The sequence below is a fragment of the Dendrobates tinctorius genome, unplaced genomic scaffold (genome assembly GCF_039654945.1).
Source record: "Dendrobates tinctorius isolate UK_male_01 unplaced genomic scaffold, ASM3965494v1 ptg000009l, whole genome shotgun sequence".
NCBI classification, from domain to species: Eukaryota; Metazoa; Chordata; class Amphibia; order Anura; family Dendrobatidae; genus Dendrobates; species Dendrobates tinctorius.
In genome coordinates, this window is record NW_027361677.1 from 26,676,588 (window position 1) to 26,696,842 (window position 20,255).

The following is a 20,255-nucleotide window of genomic DNA, read 5'->3' on the forward strand; positions in this document are numbered from 1 at the left end:
AAACCAACTACTATCCTAGTGCGAAACCATACGTAGCAACACCCTTCCCAACCAATACAATCTAGACATTAATAAAGGTTTAAATGTGCCTTAGTGAGCCTTACTTACTATAGATATACCCACTATCATGAAAACAAACTAGCATGAAAATAAAAACCACCCAACACTCATGAAGTGCACAAAACGGCCTCCTGGACCGAAAGCAACCATTCCCTCACAGATTCGAACGCTGGCCACATGGACCAGCCGTGCATCGTTCCGAAACCCCGTGACAAACCAACTACTATCCTAGTGCGAAACCATACGTAGCAACACCCTTCCCAACCAATAAAATCAAGACATTAATAAAGGTTTAAGTGAGCCTTACTTACTAGGCTGACCCCGTGGAACCCCACGGAACAGCCGTCACGTGTCCTCCACGTCGAGCACCGCAACTGCGATCTCCTCCATGGATCTACGACGACTGCAGCCCTCCTGGGCCGCAGCGCCAGCGCCCAAACCGACTGTCCGTCCGGGAACGCTTGGCAAAAAGCCACCGGCTCGGAGCCTCAAACGGGGGGGAGGTTGGCGCTCCAGCCGCAGGCAGCACCTCCTGAATCTGGCACCCAATGCCGGGGGAACGCGACGCCGGACCACATGACCTGTGGCCCTTGGCTGCTGAAGGGTGGCCACATGACCGTGCCACCGCCCGCTTCCCCCCAGCGCCGCGAGAAAGGAAATGAGGCCGGTGACATGACACACCACCTCGCCACCGGGCTCCTTGCCGCGTCACGTCACCGCCGTCCACCGATGCCGATGACTGCGCCGGGTCAGGTGACCACGCCGGGTAACATGGCCGCGACGTGCGCGTCATCACTGTGTGACGCGATCCGAAATGGAGGGGAGGCCGGCCACGTCACTCACCGCCCCGCTGCCTTGCTGCCTGCTTCTCGACTTCTGGCTCCGGCCCCGCGATGTCTTCTGCAACAGGTCTGCTAATGGGGCTCATCCTCCGCTGCAAACTTAACTCCGGACTGAGGTGCTCAGGAGGCCGTGATCGTCGCTGCCGCTTCGGAGGCGGAGGGGTCCCATCTTCACCGCCGTCGCCATCACCGGACCATCGCTGCAGCTGTTCCTTCATCCACTGATGGCCACGCTGCTCCATCATCCTCTTCATCTGTGCCACGAGGTATTCCATCTTCTGGATCCAAAGATTCAAGCTGAAGTCCCAGATGTGAGGGGCTGACGATTCCGGACGTCTGCAAGGTAAGGAATGACCATCCCCCCACAGTTTTGCCCTATATATCCATCCCACAACTGACCACTCCCTGCCAACTCACATTGCACCATAAGCCCCATAGCTCCAACCCACACCTTCCCCACAAACACAAAAGCACTACACCTTAACCCTTCACTAACCCTCAGGCCTAGCATCCCTCCTTAGTCATGTGCGCCCTCCCTGTAGCCCCTTTGGGGCAGGCGTCCGGGCTTGCCTTTCGCCTCGGTCCATTCTGATGCATCCCCCTAAAGCTAGGCTTCAAAATGTCAAGCTGTCTCATGCAAGATTTTTATGCGTATTCAAGCACAGAAGGGCTACAGATGTCGGGACGTAGTAGACCGAAGCGGTGGTGTGAAGACTGGACTAGAGCAGAGATGGGCTGGATAGATGACGGACAGGAAGAGAAGATTATACTTTTTTTTTTTTTCTTTAATCTGTTTATTATAATCTGGGTTTTGATGAGACCCCAGAGCATAATAAGACACATTCAATTTGCAACAAATAAAGGTGCAAATCATTTCGCTGGGCCCTGTCTAGCAGCCACTTCCAATCTGTGATTGCTGGTCAGAAGTCCTGAGATCCACCTCCCATCTCCCAGCATCTACATCTCTTCTTATGGATTTACAAATCTGGTTCTGTTCTCTGCCCCACAATTTTGTTCTCTGATTTGATATTTCATATACTCCGTGCACTACTTTGCACATAATGCTTCTGTAATATACATCCCACCCTCATTTATGTCCATTTCTCATTTACAGCTAATGACGGCTTTAGAATATACCTGATAATCATCCACCAGGCGTTTGTAGTCAGAACAGGTTCATTGTTATTTGTGGCCACCAATCAAATTTCTGAGTCCTGTCTTGCAGCAAAACACCCAGGAGGCTTTTTGTCAGACTCTCAGCCATATGTACGCATGCAGATATAGCTATATACATGTATATTAGTAATATTCCAGAGGCAGCATAATAAAAAAAATAAGAGTCTGCCTATCAAATTAATAAAACATGAATGCTGTTTGGGTGTAACCATATTTTTCACACACCCGAGGTGTGGGATGTTTCATAAAGCCCTTAAGCTCTCCTCTCAGCGTTTAATTAACAAAGGAAGAGAAAGGAAAGAAAAAAACCACGGGTGTGGATACATTTTGTGGTAGCAATTTCTCACCACCCTTAAATTATGCATAATTGCACCTGTAATTCAAGCTTCTTTAGCCATACATGCTACAAACACACACGCAGCTTCGATAGTTGCTTTGTTATATATGTATTTTTTTTATTTTTTGCCATCTCCGGGAGAAAACCTGCTTGAGGTTTATTAAGGTGTTGTTCCTTTAAGGTGGTAAGATGCAGATTGTGCCACAGATCAGATTTGGGATGAATCTGCAGCCAAATCCACATGTGCAAATTTTGCCGCAGATTCATTATGAATTTAACCTCTGCCACATAGAAAAAGATGAAATTTGCTGTCAAAGTCCACATCAGAAATTGAAATGCTGTCGATTGGAAAATCCATTGCACATGTCCAAGTGGATGGAAGTTTGTAAAATCTAATATTATTGCCTCTTGGTACTTACTATAATCCACTGCAGATTTTATTTGCTCAAATCAATTCTAGTACATGTGAATGTACCCTTAAATGAGTTGCCCCCTGTGTTGTGTAAAATAACAAAATGAGGTTTACTTACCCTCCTTGGGTCCGGCACTACATCTTCGCCGCTGCTTCAGTGGTTGTTGACTGACTGCAGCGACCATGCAACATTGACAGCGCTAAAGCCAATTTCTGATCTCCAGAAGCTCAGCCAATGTAGACAGCACAAGCTCCAGCCGATCCATGGAGACCCCAGGAGACACGGCGCTGGACCTGGGAGAATAACTAAAGAACTACTTGCTGTTTTGCACAGCTGAGCTTGTGGACTAAACTGTCTTCAGGGGTGACTACAGGAAAGATATACATCTTTGTACCGTGTTAACCAGTAGATAGAAACAAAAATTAGATTTGAGAGTCCTCAGTGGTTGATACATTTTAATGGTTACCTGAAAAGATGGTAACAAATTGCAAGCTTTCGAGACTACTCAGGTCTCTTCATCAGGCATAGAATCATTCTATGCCTGATGAAGAGACCTGAATAGTCTTGAAACGTTCCAATTTGTTACCAGCTTTTCAGTTCCCCATTAAAAGGTATCAACCACTGAGGACTCTCAAATCTAAATATTTTTTCAGGGATGTCTGAAATTAATAAGATTTTTTTAAAGGGGCTTTCCAAGCATTAGACAAATTTATACATTATTTTACATCAAGGCCTATGAATGTAATAGTAGGGATTGCCATATTCTGCACCTCCAACTAATGATTAGAATAAAAACAGCTGGAGAAACTCGGCACAAACATGAACTTCATGATCGTCCATTGACTAGGATACCTCGGAAATCTGAACATGCCACCAAAATGTACTGGTTATTTAAAGAGGACTGCCCAGACTATATCAAAGTGAGGTAGTAGCTCCAACATCCTCTTTCCTCCCCTATTAGCATGCAACTATACAAAAGGAATACCCTAATGGGGGAGGTCTTCATATTATGGCTGGAGATCTGGATGTCCATGTTTTCTAGTGTTGATAGTGGGCAACTTCGAAGTCTTTCGTTAAAAAGACTAAGGCTGGTTTCACATTCGCGTTAAAACAACGCTGCGTCGTTAAGCCCCGCCCCGATCCGGCTCCCTACCCGCCCCATCCGGGATCACCGCCTACTTTCGCATTTGCACGCATGCGATCGGCGCACCCTATCTTTAGCATAGGGTGCGCAGATCATGCGCTGCCAGTGTGAAAGTAGCGTGCTGCGCACTTTTGACGGTGCGCCGTGCGTGCCGAAATGCAGCATGTTGCATTTCGGCGCACACGGCGCACCGTCAAAAGTGCGCAGCACGCTACTTCCACACTGGCAGCGCATGATCTGCGCACCCTATGCTAAAGATAGGGTGCGCCGATCGCATGCGTGCAAATGCGAAAGTAGGCGGTGATCCCGGATGGGGCGGGCAGGGAGCCGGATCGGGGCGGGGCTTAACGACGCAGGGCGCAGCGTTGTTTTAACGCGAATGTGAAACCAGCCTAACAAGGGACATGACTCTTGGACATACTGATAGGGAATTTAGATTGTGAGCCCCAATGGGGACAGTGATGATGATGTCTATAAAGCGCTGCGGAATATGATGATGTCAAATAATAAAAATAGCCAACCCTTTCAAAACGGGCATGATCTAAAAATGTTAGCTTTTGTTAGTTAAGGATTTAAAACCCTTGGAACATGGCAAAAACATATGAGTTATTTTACCATGTTGTTTTTTCATCTATTTTTTTTTCTTCTTTTAAGCTGCATATTTAACAGGTTTCAGGGTCAGGCCTACAGGCTTGAAATTGCACCTCTGTTATTTTGAAGCATCCCATCTCCAACACTTTAGTTCCCGTTTTTCCTTTCTAGGCTGTTTTTTAACTTACTGCAACAGACTATGGTCCTTATCCATCTGTTAACCTAGGTTTTATTTATTTATTTTTCTCTGTTTTTTTTTTTTCCCTTTTCCTTTTTTTCCATCTTGAGCAGATCGTCTCGAGGCTAGAACGCTCTAGGCAAGCTCATCTAAAACAGGAAAACGGAGGTAAGCAAATCTGGAGATATTACAATTGACATATCAAGGCTTCATGCCGATTTAATGTTTTATACCCTGCTCCTTGCATATCATTAATAGAAAATCTGCTGAAAATTTTTTTAGGATGTATTTGTTGCTTTTTTACGTTTTGATCTTAATGTTGGCAAACTAATACATTAATATATAGCGACCCCCCGAGGGGAGAGTATTTGCATGCGTTACACTTTCATTTCATTTCAGGTAGCTTGACTATCATCAAGGCTGTTGATGTCGACTCAAGTTTTTATTTTGAAATAGGGCAGAAGAAATGCATGCGTAATTTACTGCTAATGGGGAAAACTTCCCAAAAGAGAAACACTAATCACTTAGAACTTGATTTTTTCCTAATATCGTAGGTAGAATGTAGCGTGATGGATAAATGTCATAGAACAGGTAATCAGATTGAAAGCCTTCTGGTGTCAAAATTAAAGCAATAATTATTTTTTTAATATATACATTACAAGTAAAAATACATTTTTTTTTTCTTTTTTAGTCATGTTTCCATTTCTATCTGAAACTAATTGCAAACCACTTGAATGGTCATTGTACTTTCTAGCAACTTTATCTTGTTTAATAGATAATATAAGTAGCACAAATTACTGTATATGAGAATTATGTTCTAAGGATTCCCATATATATTAAAAAGTGACAAAAAACAAGAAAAAAGCAAAATGAACATATACTCTGTAGTAAGTAAATAGTAATGGTACATGTAAATAACATAAGAAGCTATTTTGATCAAAAAAGAGTAAAAGCAATCCCTCTGCGAAAAGGTGTACTCAATTGGGACAGTTCTATGTCTAGTATTAAAACTTCACCTTGTGTCAGACGACCTCAATATAGAAAAGGGCAGAGCAGGACAGGGACCCAACTAATGTTGGTTGAGCCCGCTGATCTCATCGGTTTCTAACTGTTTAATGTGAATTGGGGGCCTGGACAACTAATTGTTGGGGGAGATAAGGATGTGGCATGCCCGATTTCGGACTGCCGATACTTTTGTTCTCTCTGAGATAAGCAACCACCTGAAGTTTCTCTCTCATATAGAATACAGGAGCACTCCGTTAAGCAAAAGTTGAATAAAATTAGACCTTGATATCTGCAATCTGATGTCTTAATCCAGAGAAATCTCCTTTTTTCCTAATATGAAGATGAGCTGTTAAGATCTATGGGCTGGACATAGATCTCTGTGAGAATCTGCTTCCAGAGCTTATTGTACATGAAATGAGGCATTGCCAGTGTGAGACATGTAATGACTGACAGTCTGCCCTCCTGATCTACATATCTCACACTGGTAACATCCTTTTTCATTTAAAATAATCTCTGGAAGCAGATTCTCGGGGAAATCTATATCCGGCCTATAGATCATAACAGCTCATTAGCATATTAAATAAAATGAGGATTACTCTGGAATAAGACATCGGATCGCAGATACACTACCGTTCAAAAGTTTAGGGTCACTTAGAAATGTCCTTATTTTTGAAAGAAAAGCACAGTATTTTCCAATGAAGCTAACATTAAATTATTCAAGAATACACTCTATACATTGTTAGTGTGGTAAATGACTATTCTAGCTGCAAACGTCTGGTTTGTAATGCAGTATCTTCATAGGTGTATAGAGGCCCATTTCGAACAACCATCACTCCAGTATTCTTATGGTATTTTGTGTTTGCCAACTGTGTAAGAAGGCTAATGGATGGTTAGAATACCCTTGAAAACCCTTGTGAAAGTATGTTAGCACAGCTCAAAACATTTTGGCTGATTAGAGAAGCTATAAACCTGACCTTCCTTTGAGCTAGTTGAGAATCTGAAGCATTACATTTGTTGGTTCCATTAAACTCTCAAAATGGCCAAAAAAAAAGAACTTTCATGTGAAACTCGACAGTCTATTCTTGTTCTTAGAAATGAAGGCTCTTCCAAGCGAGAAATTGCCAAGAAACTGAAGATTTCCTACAACGGTGTGTACTACTCCCTTCAGAGGAGAGCACAAACAGGCTCTAACCAGAGTAGAAAGAGAAGTGGGAGGCCCCGCTGCACAACTGAGCAACTAGACAATCGCTGATTTTGTGACACATCAGCGATCTCGCCAGCAAGATCGCTGTGTGTGACGGGGATCAGCGACCGGCCCCCCCTGCCGGTTATCGCTGATCGTGCTCGAGCAGCCTGGGCCGTTTTTCGATCGCTGGTCTCCCGCTGCCCAGCGCGCATTGCTGCGTGTGGCAGTGAGAGACCAGCGATCAGCGATGCTGGTTGCTAATGTAAACATTGGGTATCCCGGGTTTACATTAGCAACCAGCGTCCAGCGTCACTGGCCCTGATCGCTGGGGCTGTCTAACGATGTCCCAGCGATCCCATCGTGTTGTATCGTTCGTGGGATCGCTGGGAAATCGTTTAGTGTGACGGGGCCTTAAGAGTCTGTAGTTTGAGAAATCGACACCTCACAGGTCCTCAACTGGCAGATTCATTAAATAGCACACAAAAACCGCCAGTGTCAACTTCTACAGTGAAGAGGCAACTCCAGGATGCTGGCCTTCAGGGCAGTGTGGCAAAGAAAAAGCCATATCTGAGAATGGCAAATAAAAGGAAAAGATTAATATGGGCAAAAGAACACAGACATTGGACAGAGGAATATTGGTAAAAAGTGTTCTGGACAGACGATTCCAAGTTTGAGGTGTTTGGATCACACAGAAGAACATTTGTGAGACGCAGAACAACTGAACAGATGCTAGAAGAGTGCCTGACGCCATCTGTCAAGCATGGTGGAGCTAATGTGATGGTCTGCGGTTGCTTTGGTTCTGGTAAAGTGGGAGATTTGTACAAGGTAAAAGGGATTTTGAATAAGGAAGGCTATCACTCCATTGTGCAACGCCATGCCATACCCTGTGGACAACGCTTGATTGGAGCCAATTTCATCCTACAACAGGACAATGACCCAAAGCACACCTCTAAATTAAGCAAGAACTATTTAGGGAAGAAGCAGGCAGCTGATATTCTATCTGTAACTGAGTGGCCAGCGCAGTCACCAGATCTCAACCCCATTAAGCTGTTGTGGGAGCAGCTTGACCGTATGGTACGCAAAAAGTGCCCATCAAGCCAAACCAACTTGTGGGAGCGGCTTCTTTCCAGAGTGGGGTGAAATTTCTCCTGATTACCTCATCAAATTAACTCCTAGAATGCCAAAGGTTTGCAATGCTGTAATTGCTGCATAGGGAGCATTCTCTGACGAAAGCAAAGTTTGAAGGAGAAAATTATTATTTCAAATAAAAATCTTTTTTTTTTTTAACCTTGTCAATGTCTGGACTAGAATTTACATTCATTTGGCAACTCATTTGATTAATAAAAGTAGGAGTTTTCTTGATAAACACAAAATTGTCTGGGTGGCCCCAAACTTTTGAATAGTGGTGTATCAAGGTATCATTTTGTTCAATTTTCTATGACCATATAGATGACTTAGGAGGGTTGATACTACTGCCAGATTTGTTTTTTTTCATACAGGATGGATGATAAATGTATTTTCGCCTGACCGACCCTGAGAATCTGCATCCAAAGTCCTATGTGAGATAGAGTAGTAGTACTACCTCAGCTTTATTTAATTCTGTGGGATTAATGGAGATAGTTGTTCTGTTAGTCCCATAGAAGTGAATGGAGTGGTGGTCGCTCATTTGTGGATTGGTGGGATCTGAATGCATCCTGCATTTGAGATGAGCAACTTTTGACATGCTAAACTATACTTTACTCTGTGTACTTGATACCTGCAATACACTCGAGAATTACACAATAAAGCTATATTTTACAACGTTGCTTTGTTGAGGGCACAAAAAAAATCTTCACGATCCTCGCTTTAATGCAAAGCTACGGCTATCAGACTGATTGATTGTAATTATTGGTTCATCATGGCGCACATCAAACTTTTTTTTTTGCTCTTTGCCTGCTATAAAGATCCAATGGGTGCTAGATCCAGCATAATGGAAATTTGAGATGCAATAAGAGGAATGTGAGAGGAAAAAAATTTTTTTTTCCCAAAATGTAAGTTTTTTTTTTTTTTTCTTTTTTTAATTGAGTTGGAAATGGTAGAGGGCACTGAATGGGTTTGTGCTGCAAGTTTGGAAGGAGGTAGCTTATTTAAACAGTAGAGGAACAAATACTGCAGCCACTTGGGGAGTACCGTAATCCCGAATGATCCGTCATTTTACCTGTTGGCACCTTTTCCTTTTTCTTTGTGCAAAGAAAGCTTGAAAAAGTTGTAATAAAGGAAAAATGTATTGGTAACTTAATGCACAGACCTTGTATTTATGAAGGAAGTATGTGAATAATTTTTTTGTGTGTGTGTCATCATTTTGGATAACTTTAGCGAATTTATGAGGGCAAGGTGGCTCAAATCTTTTTTATTGCTGGCGTTTACAGGCATTTGCCCAACTGATTAAATAAGTTTATAGTTTAATGGATTGGACTTTTGTAAATGTAGCAATACTTAATTTATTTTTTATCATATTTTTGTTTGTTTAGTTTTGTTTATGTTTTGTTTCTCTCCAATCTCCCTAAAGAGTTTGAATTTGCAAACATTTGATCACTTATTCTATATATTTCAATGCTTGTACTACATAATCCAGTACATAACCCCTTCACCCCATGGCAATTTTCCGTTTCGCTTCTTTCCTCACCTTCTTCCAAGAGCCATAACATTTTTTATTTTTCTCGTCAATTTAGTGACATGTAGGCTTTTTTTCGGCGGGACAAGTTATACTTTTGAATGACACCATTGATTTTACCATATAGTGTACTGAAAAACTGAAAATAAAAATTCAAAGTGCGGTGAAATTGCAAAAAAAGTGCAATCCCACAATTGATTTTTGGGATTTTTTTTATTTACCATTTATAGTATTTACCATATTCACTAAATGGCAAAACTGACCTGGCACTAAATGTTTCCCCAGGTCTGTACGAGTAGTCAGATACCAAACATTATTAATTTATTAAAGTGTGAAAAAAAAATTCCGAAATTTGTCTGAAAAAAAGTTTTTGAGCTTGTCGCCATTTTCCAGGACCCGTAGCGTTTCCAGTGTTTGTGATCTGCGGCTGGGTGAGGGCTTATATTTTGCGCCCCGAGCTGCGTTTTTTTACTGATACCATCTTGGGGTAGATACGATGTTTTGATCGCCTATTATTGCATTTTATTGTAATGTTGCGCCTACCGAAAAACTGTTTACCAATCGGATTAATTTACTTTATATTTTGATTGAACATTTCTGAACGCAACAATACCAAATGTCTATTTTTTATGGTGTTATTTTCAATGGGGCAAAAAGTGGGGTGATTTGAAATTTTTCTGGTTTTTTTTTTTCAATATTTTTATTTTTTTCCCCTTTTTACTTTTGTTTAAAGAGAATTTGTCACCCCTTTTTTCGAATATGAGCTGCCGGCACCGACATTAGGTGCTTATCTACAGCATTCTGTAAAGCTGTAGATAAGCCCCCGATGTAACCCAGGCGTACAGGTCCGGTCCAATGGTGTCGCTGTCCGGTCCGGCGCCTCCCATCTTCATACGATGCCGTCCTCTTCTTTCCTTCCTGTCGTGGCTCTCGCGCAGGTGCTCTGCTTTGACCTGTTGAGGGCAGAGCAGAATACTGCAGTATGCACCGACTATTAAAGGGAATCTGTCACCCCTTTTTTTTGAATATGAGCTGCCGGCACCGACATTAGGTGCTTATCTACAGCATTCTGTAATGCTGTAGATAAGCCCCCGATGTAACCCAGGCGTACAGGTCCGGTCCAATGGTGTCGCTGTCCGGTCCGGCGCCTCCCATCTTCATACGATGCCGTCCTCTTCTTTCCTTCCTGTCGTGGCTCTCGCGCAGGTGCTCTGCTTTGACCTGTTGAGGGCAGAGCAGAATACTGCAGTACGCCTGCGCCAGACCTTTCCCGGCACCTGCGCACTGCAGGACTCTGCTCTGCCCTCAACAGACCACCGGCTGTCCTGAGATCCCATCTAGCCCACCTTTGTATATCAACCTTCTCACACCACTTAGCATATCATTTTAATTGATAGACATAAACAACCGCAGCATATATGCATTCATACTTGTTTTTATTTAAACAGTGTTTAGTTTATCATATGCAGTGATTGTTTCTTTTTAATACCGTATTACCATTATTCCCTCTCAACCATTTGCACTGATAAAATGTCCAGATGAAGTTTGATACATCATGTGTCTGGTCCTTGGCAGCACTTTTTTTTTAAAATTTTAATTCCATCAGTATAAATGTAGCTGCATCTTGTTAACTGGATTCTAGTTCTTGTCCTAAGGAAGAAGTATGGTACTTCGAAACGTGTAGACAAAATAAAAACTGCAGAATCTTTTAATGTGAATCTGAAATGCCCTCATTCACTAGCAGCGTGGCTCTTCCATGTTTTCCATTTATATTATGACAACCTATTGGCGCCCTGCGATCACGTGACAGGGGCGTCAATGGGCAGGACTTGTGACGCACTTCTGGAGAGCTTGTTTAAAACGCCACAGTCAGTGATTGACAACTGCATTTAAAATTGTTTACAGCCGCGGGTGGATCGGGGATCCACCTGCGGCTGTTGGAGGCACTTGAGGGGTGATTAAATCAGCCATCAAGTGCGGGGAAAGATGCAGGTTCAGCGCCATAGCTTGCATCAAAGGCAGGGACATGACAGATGACATGTATGTGTGTATAATAAATACCGTATATATGTCATCGGTCATGAAAGTGTTAAAGGAAAGGATGCATAATGAAATAAAAACATATTCGGACACTCTAGAAGTCATTTCAGTGAATGGACCTTGTAATTGAACTTTTCAAGCCATTTTTTTTTCTACTCTCCAGAAAGATTTAAAAACGGGAATAAAAAACTGGACATGTGATGAACACATCCTCATTGGAAATCCTGCCATTTACTAACCTAACTAAAATTCATCCAATTAACTTCCCGTCAGGAAATTTGCTCCTAACCACCAAGTGCTGTGACTCCCATCCCTTCCTGCATCTCCCCTGGCTCACTTTCCACATTTGATCCCATCACAGAAGAAGTCTCCAGACTCCTCTCTTCTTCTCGTCCGACCACATGCAGTACCGACCCCATTCCCTCACATCTCCTCCAGTCTCTCTCTCTAGTCGTCACAACTCACCTAACTGCAATCTTTAATCTCTCCCTCTCCTCTGGCATTTTCCCATCCTCCTTCAAACACGCCATTGTTACTCCATTACTAAAGAAACCCGCTCTCGACCCATCCTGCACAAACAACTACAGACCAGTCTCCAATCTCCCCTTCATCGCTAAACTTTTGGAGCGCCAAGTTTACTCCCGCCTTACCCATTACCTCTCCACTCACTCCCTCCTAGACCCTTCACAGTCCGACTTCCGCCCCCTACATTCGACTGAAACTGCACTCATCAAGGTGACCAATGACCTTCTGACAGCAAAACGTAACAGTCAACACTCTCTGCTCATTCTTCTTGACCTATCTGCATCTTTCGACACTGTTGACCACCATCTTCTACTCTCTAGGCTCCAGTCACTAGGCATTAAGGACACCGCTCTCTCCTGGTTCTCTTCCTATCTTTCTGACGGCTCCTTCAGTGTTTTGTTCTCTGGCTCCACGTTATCTCCTCTTCCTCTCGCTGTCGGGGTAGCTCAGGGCTCAGTCCTTGGCCCCCTTCTCTTCTCTCTAAACGGACCAAATTGGACAGACCATCAGCAGATTTGGCTTTCAGTACCATCTTTATGCTGATGACACACAACTATATACGTCATTCCCCGACCTTACCCCTGCTGTACTACAGAACGCCAGTGACTGTCTGTTCGCAGTCTCCAACATCATGTCCGCTCTCTATCAGAAACTCAACCTCTCCAAAACTGAACTTCTTCTGCTCCCACCTTCTACTAACCTCCCTAAATCGGACATTTCCCTCTCCGTGAGAGGCACCACAATAACACCCCGGCAGCAGGCGCGCTGTCTGGGTGTTATGTTTGACACCAATCTCTCCATCACATCTCATATACAATCTCTTGCCCGCTCTTGCAGCTTACACCTAAAGAATATCTCTAGAATCCGCCCGTTTCTCAGCATGGAAACAACAAAAACCCTCACTGTAGCATTGATCCACTCCCGCCTGGCTTACTGCAACGCTCTATTAATTGGCCTCCCCGTTACTTCTATCCCCTCTCCAGTCCATACTTAATGCAGCAGCCAGGATCGTCCTTCTGGCTAATCGGTACACGAACACGTCCGCTCTTCGCCAGTCCTTACATTGGCTGCTCATTCATTATAGGATCCAATTCTAAGTACTTGTTCTCACCCACAAAGCTCTCCACAGTGCGGCACCCCCCTACATCTCCTTCCTCATTTCTGTCTATCGGCCTAACCGACCGCTGCGCTCTGCAAACGACTTTCGACTAACCTCTGCACTAAACCGTACCTCCCACTCCCGACTCCAAGACTTCTCCCGCACTGCACCAATCCTATGGAATGCTCTACCCCAAGACATTAGGACTATCAAACAATTTGCATAGCTTCAGGCGCTCCCTCAAAACACATTTGTTCAGAGCGGCCTATCACGTTCACTAATCACAGTCATTTTATGTGTAAGTGTGCATGTGTAGCCCATTCACTATCTCCATCCATGCCTCAATTCCTCAGGATGGCTGGACCATCATTGTAAATACATCATTGTTAATACACACCTGTACTCTGTATCTCCCCCACCTTGTTGTAGATTGTAAGCTCTCACGAGCAGGGTCGTCTTATTTTGCTTTAATTATTGTATTGTTAACGTTACTTATGATTTATGTTTGGAACTGTTAAACTGTAAAGCGCTGCTGAATATGTTGGCGCTATATAAATAAAGATTATTATTATTCCCGTTGACACACCCTAGTCTCTAAGTGTTTGCCTCTGAGAAACTTTTTAGGTCCAGTTACGCTCTATGATTAAGGCCACGTTCACACGTTCAGTATTTGGCCAGTATTTTACATCAGTATTTGTAAGCCATAACCAGGAGTGGGTGATAAATACAGAAGTGGTGACGTGTTTCTATTATACTTTTGCTGTGATTGTTCCTCTCCTGATTTTTACAAATGCTGATGTAAAATACTGACTACATACTGAACGTGTGAACATGGCCTAAAAATGAACATTCCTAGGAACACTCTTTTACGATAATCAAGCAGTTTAGACAGGCTGCCAATCACCCATTGAATGAGTAAGGGTAACTTGGCGACGCACCAGCGATCCCGACAGCGATATGACCTAGTAGTGGTCGCTGGTGAGATGTCAAACATTCAGATCTCACCAGCAACGCAGCAACGATATGGAACGATACGACGGTCGTTGGGACCCTGTCTCTCAGACCTGTAGTATTGAAGTAGTTCGTCGTTGGCCCTGTCAAACACAGCGATGCATGCTGGCCAGCGGGACATGAACGATCAAAAAATGGCCCAGGACATTCGAGCACGATCATCGACATCGCAGCAGGGGCCCGATCGCTGCTATGTGTCACACATAGCGAGATCGCTGTTGCGTCACAAAATTGGTGACGTTTCAGCGATCTCGCTAACGATCTCGTTATGTGAGACGGGGCCTTAAGACGCTTGTTGATCTTTGGGTCTGAACGAAAAAATTAATCATTCTCGGCAGCACTTTGTCTCATGCAAAAAGGTCTTGCGCTACCAAGAACAATGTCAGGTTATGTGCAGTGAACAATCTTTGACTGATTAATCTGTGTATGCAGGTTATTAAACGACTGCCGATCAGGACACAAGTGGCTGATCGGCCGACATTTATTGCTGGCGGTCGAACCTTCAGATTGAGCTCAAACCTTGCATATGTGTTAAGGAAAGAACGTGAAAATTCTGCAGCCCCCTTCACTCACAACGGAAAAAACTCCACAGCAGCTTCTAGATGTGCTACGGATTTACAAATCCACACGTGCGCCATACATTGCAGTAATCCCATGGATTTTCATCACGGAGCGCGTTCATTACAAGGCTAAAAATTAAACCAATGCCTTTTATCTGCACCAAAATCGATAAAGACATTTTGTATCTAACAAGTGCATATTTTGCTACAGATTTGTTGGCCTGTTCATTACCGACGGTAAGTTATAAAAAAATTTTTTCTGCTGCAGCATTTTGACTGACAGACGCAGGGTTTCCAATTTTATGTTAAAAAGTTACTGACAGCAGAGAAAACTTGAATGTCCTCTTGTTGTGGGAGCGTTGACAGCCAACTGCATCCTAACAGCATCTCATTGCTTCCTGTTTACAGTCCTTTTTAGAAAGGTGAATTACCGGTCACAGGCGTAAAAACCTGAAATCAACACCAATTGTAGCCATTATTAAGGTGCGTGTCAACAGCTTTAAAAAGAATAAGAAGTGACAGCTGAGCTAAAAAAAAACTTTTTGTGTTTCTGATTCTTACCTTAAATTTGTAGCGCGGATCTTACGTTGAAGAGTCAATGCCAAGGAAGGTTTTTGAAGCCTGCAATAACCCAGTCATTCCCCCGCAGCTATGTAGAAATTCAATGTCACATTCAGGTATCTCAAATCTGTGACTCTCTCCACCTATAAATTATACTCAAAATGCTTGTATATCAGAAATGATAATAGCGACTCGCTCAGATATGTCTTGAGAGAAAAGAAGTTACAAACAGGAGACAGGATTTGTTGCTCACAGTGGGATGATTTCCAACATCTTTTCATAGTTTTTTTTTTTTTATCCCCACATGAAGAAGCTGTTGTGCTAAACACCAGATTTGTTTATTGCCTAATTATTATCAGAAATGTTACTCCGACTGGCATACGGGCAGAAACGGCATAATGTTCAATCCTCTATTATCTATTGCCAGTCACATTTGGACAGTTCCTGATACAGAAGGATGATTAGATGAAGTACGACCATAGTGCCAATCAATGCACTCTCCCGAACAAAGCTCTCCACAGTATGGTGCTGCACTATATATCCTCCTGCATCTCTCTGTGTAACAAAGTACCTGTGCGTTACAATTTACCCATGATCATACACTAATCTCTTCTATAACGTCAAACGTCAAGACTTCTCGCGCTGTACCACTTCTCCGAAATGCGCTACCAAGGAAAACCAGATAAATATTTCAGCATCCACATATTTCAAGGGAGTCTGACACCTCCAAAATTAATATTAAATGATCTATAAAGAGCTATAGGAGACTTAGCCCCTATAAAAATCATACCTAGCACTGTATTTCTACAGTGCCTGTGCAAAATACTTTTATTTCACATACAAATAAGGTGGGGAGGCTTTCTTTGGTGCACCCTTGGTGTGGAAAAGATATTGGTGCACTTTTACATACCACCAAAAGCCTTCCCCCACTTCCTAGAGCAAGCACTGTCTGAATTCAGCCCACATGTATTCATATGTGCACTGACACTGCCGGAGCCAGGCTGAGCTCACAGTGACATTGTGGTTGGGCACGTTCTCCTTACTAGCTGCTCTTTTCGAACACAGTTCACTACATTAAGACGCCCGGAAGTGTAGCCAGTGGCATCTGCAGAAAGGAGAACGTGCCCGTCCACACTGTGTGCACGCCTAGACCCAGGCAGTGTCAATGTGCATGCACACAAACATGGGATGAATTTAGACAGTGCTCGATCTGGAAAGTGAGCATTATCAATCAGGAGCGGGGGAAGGCCTTCAACATTCAAAATGAGGGGGTGTATCGGACGCCAAAGGTGCACTCTGTGACGAGCGTCAGCTTACGCTGAGTCGTTTTTCCTTTTAGAGTGGACCCTCTGGGCCGTGGCACCCACCCACCTAGGGCGAGCGAACCTAGTGAGAACCCACCCCCTGTACAGGGAGTGTCAGGGGCAAGACTAAGGGGGTGAGCCACCACGGCTGCTGGACCAGACGGCCGGCTCAGGGGGACACTATTGAGTGTCAGGCAACAGGACGAACAGGATATGAACTATAAGCGAGGTCACAAGGTTTCTTCAGCAAACGTGGTTACACACTTCAATCAGATACAAGGCAAAAACAAAGAATCAGATGCAGGGCACCAACGGTGAAGCACGGCAAGGTGCGTGCAAGGGCACGCCAAAAGTTCAGACAAAACACGTGCAGAAAACATACCGGAGTCCAGGGCAGGGTACGTGTTAGGGATCACACAAGAGTTCCTAGGAGGGATGCGTGCTAGGACACGCCAGAGTCCAAGACAAGGTGCGCACCGAGAGACACGCCAGAGTCCAAGGCAGGGTGCATGCAAGGAGACACGCCAGGATCCAAGACAGGGTGTGATGGCATCGGACTCCGGACTACTGGCAACGACCGACAGGATCCAGGCATCAGGCTGTGGTAATCAGCTCCGGACATCAGGCCGCAGTCATCTGGTTCCGGACCTCTGGCCGTGGTCGGCAGGTTTCAGGAATCCGGCAGGCAAGCCAGGGTTCAAGGCAGGGTGCGTGCTTGGAGACACGCCAGAGTACAAGGCAGAGTGCGTGCAAGAAGACACGCCAGGATCAGGTTCAAGGACGGAGATCTGCGCATGCCGAGGGGCATTCCAGGGACATGTTCAGAGCAGAGTCCCGCGCGTGCAAAGGAACACGCCAGAATCAGGTTCAAGGGTGGAGGTCTGCGCATGCCGAGGGGCATGCCAGGGACACAGTTTAAAAGCAGAGTCCTGCGCGTGCAGAGAGGCACGCCAGGGTCAGGGTTCAAGACAAGGTACAGACTAGGACCTGTGCATGCTAGAGGGCACGACAGGGTACATAGCAAAATCTGCGCGTACTTTTATAGAAGCACGGGGAGGTATGCCAAGGGCAGGCGAGGACCTGCGTGTGCTATAGAGAGCACGTAGAGCACAGTGCAGAAACAGCGTGAAGTGCAAGGAAGCACAGAGAGCATGGCTGGGGCACTGGCTAGCTGATCGGTCTGCAGGCGAGCAAGACTCCAGCGAACCCGACTGAGGCATAGCAGGCGACACAGCTGTCACTGACCGACGAGCACGGCTGAGGCACAAGCAGGCGGGCACGGCTGAGGCACAAGCAGGAGGCTAGGAAGGCACGGAGTGGAAACTTAGGCAGAAACAGTCAGATCAGAGCGAGAACAGAGCTAGCAGCGGAGCGTAGGCCGAAGCCCAGAGCCGGACCAAGGTAGAGCCTTGGGACTAGAGTGGAAATGTGCAAGAGAGCACCATATGGCAGAGTACGGAAAACCAGGCAGAGACAAGAAACATGAAGTACTACAAGGCTCAGAATAGCAAAGACCAGACATGGCGAAACAGGCCAAGTCAGAGAACAGCGGAAGTACTACAAGGCAAAGCAAGGCAAGGACATACATAGTACGAGAGACAACACAAGACATGGCACGAGACAAGAGGCAGAGTACAAGCACAGAGCGTGTGCAGAGACGCACGACAGGGCAGAGTGCAGGGGCACAGAATACAGGGAGCGACCGAGCAGACCAAGCAGCCATGCAGGGAAGCAACACGATACTCAGGCCCAGACCATAGGGAGGGGCGGTCTGATATACCACCATAGCACTAGTACTTCCGGGTCAGGACCACGGAGGGACTTTGGGTTCAGATCCTCCAGGATCATAGAGAGCATCGCTAGAACAGCCTGGGTAGAACCATAGAGGAGGTCACATGATCAGGGGTTTCCAGGAATACAGCGGATTGCAGAATCCGAGCAGGGCTGGAACATAGGAAGGGTCACATGATAAGGGGTTTCCAGGAATACAGCGGGTTGCAGAGTCAGACAGAGACGGATGGTTACCCAGCAACAGCGTGCAGCCATGAGGTAAGGCACACATGCACACTACTCCCAGGCATCTTTCGGCATGATAGACTTGGCGGACATGACACACTAATTTACATGAAAGTTAAAAATAGTTTTCTCAGGCATTGTACCACTAACAGGTACAGTGCTTATATGATTCTTTTATAGGGGCTAAGTACATAGATGGTTTTAATATTGATTTTGTGGGTGACAGACTCAATTTACGTCTGGCCTTAAACACATTTCATCAGACAGGCATAGCACATTCAACAAATTGACTCCTGTCCTTTTACCATTATTTTTCCCCAGTCAGAAACGCATCCCTTCATACAACAGTATCCTCCGCAATTCATCCTCCAAATTCAACAGGCCAGACCTTTCGTTCCTTGACATCTGTCAGGTTAAAGTGGAGAGGCCTCCATACACACTGCCAATATCAGCAGGTTCGGTGAACTTTGATCTAATGTGTAAGTGTATGCCTTTGTCTATCAGGGGTATTCAAGAAGTTATCTACCTCAGCATATTCTGTCAGTGTTGTAGAGCTGAGTTGTCCTGTGTATGGTAAGACGTGTTTGATCGTGCAACAAACACAGTAGAAGCTCATTCTGAGGGAAGCAGCGGAAGTGACAGGATGGCAAGTGCAGTACTGTGTGGCTTTACAAAGAAAGAGAGGGTTTTAGAGCTTTGTTCTGTGATTTAAATTCCTTACAAAGGGAGAAAAGAAGCCTAAAGAAATCTATGAAAGGATGATTGCTGTAGAAGATGATGGTGAACTGGAGCAACTCAGAGAAGAGCTACCAGGATGGTGAGCGGACTGCAAACTATGTCCTACGAGGAACGGTTAAATGATCCTGGAATGTTTCACTTACGAAAAAAGGCTAAGAGGAGACTTAATAGCTGTCTACAAGTATCTGAAGAGCTGTCACATTGTAGAGGAATCATCCTTATTCTCATTTGCACATGGAAACACGAGAAACAATGGAATGAAATTGAATGGGAGAAAGACACAGATTAAATATTGGAAAAATCTTTTTGACAGTAACGTTGATCAATGAGTGGAATAGGCTGCCACGAGAGGTGGTGAGTTCTACTTCAATGGAAGTCTTCAAACAGAGGCTGGACAGACATCTGTCTGAGATGGTTTAGTGAGGTCACGTCCAAATCTATTATTCTATTATGATGGTGTATCTTATTACCAAGTAAAGTTTTGGACCCAGCAGTTTAAATGGGGAAAGGAAAGGCAGATGCGTGTATACATAAGGGCTCCTCATCATACTATCACAACTTCCTACTTGTCTGTGAGGTTCAAAATGGCACATAAAGGGCACATTTCCTTCTCGATTATCCCCCCAAGGACACAAGATATAGAAATACGGTACAATTTATTGACCGCGTCTACTTCTTAAATGGAGGCACACCCTAGGAAATGAGAACCAATTAAAAAACCTACACATGGGGTTGAAACTTTTAAGTTATCCTTTAAATCCACCATCAACACAATACTTAAAAGTCCACAAATGCCGACATAGCAGCTTTTGTTAA

The 20,255-nt window shown here is 44.4% G+C and overlaps 1 long non-coding RNA gene across 1 annotated transcript in view; it reads left to right on the forward strand.

The window, feature by feature from the left end:
- Positions 1-20,255, forward strand: part of LOC141095472 (uncharacterized) — a 259,839-nt gene that overhangs the window by 81,992 nt on the left and 157,592 nt on the right. The window contains exon 5 of the long non-coding RNA XR_012233397.1: positions 4,855-4,909. This is a non-coding gene — a long non-coding RNA (uncharacterized lncRNA). The remainder of the gene's footprint in view (positions 1-4,854; positions 4,910-20,255) is intronic.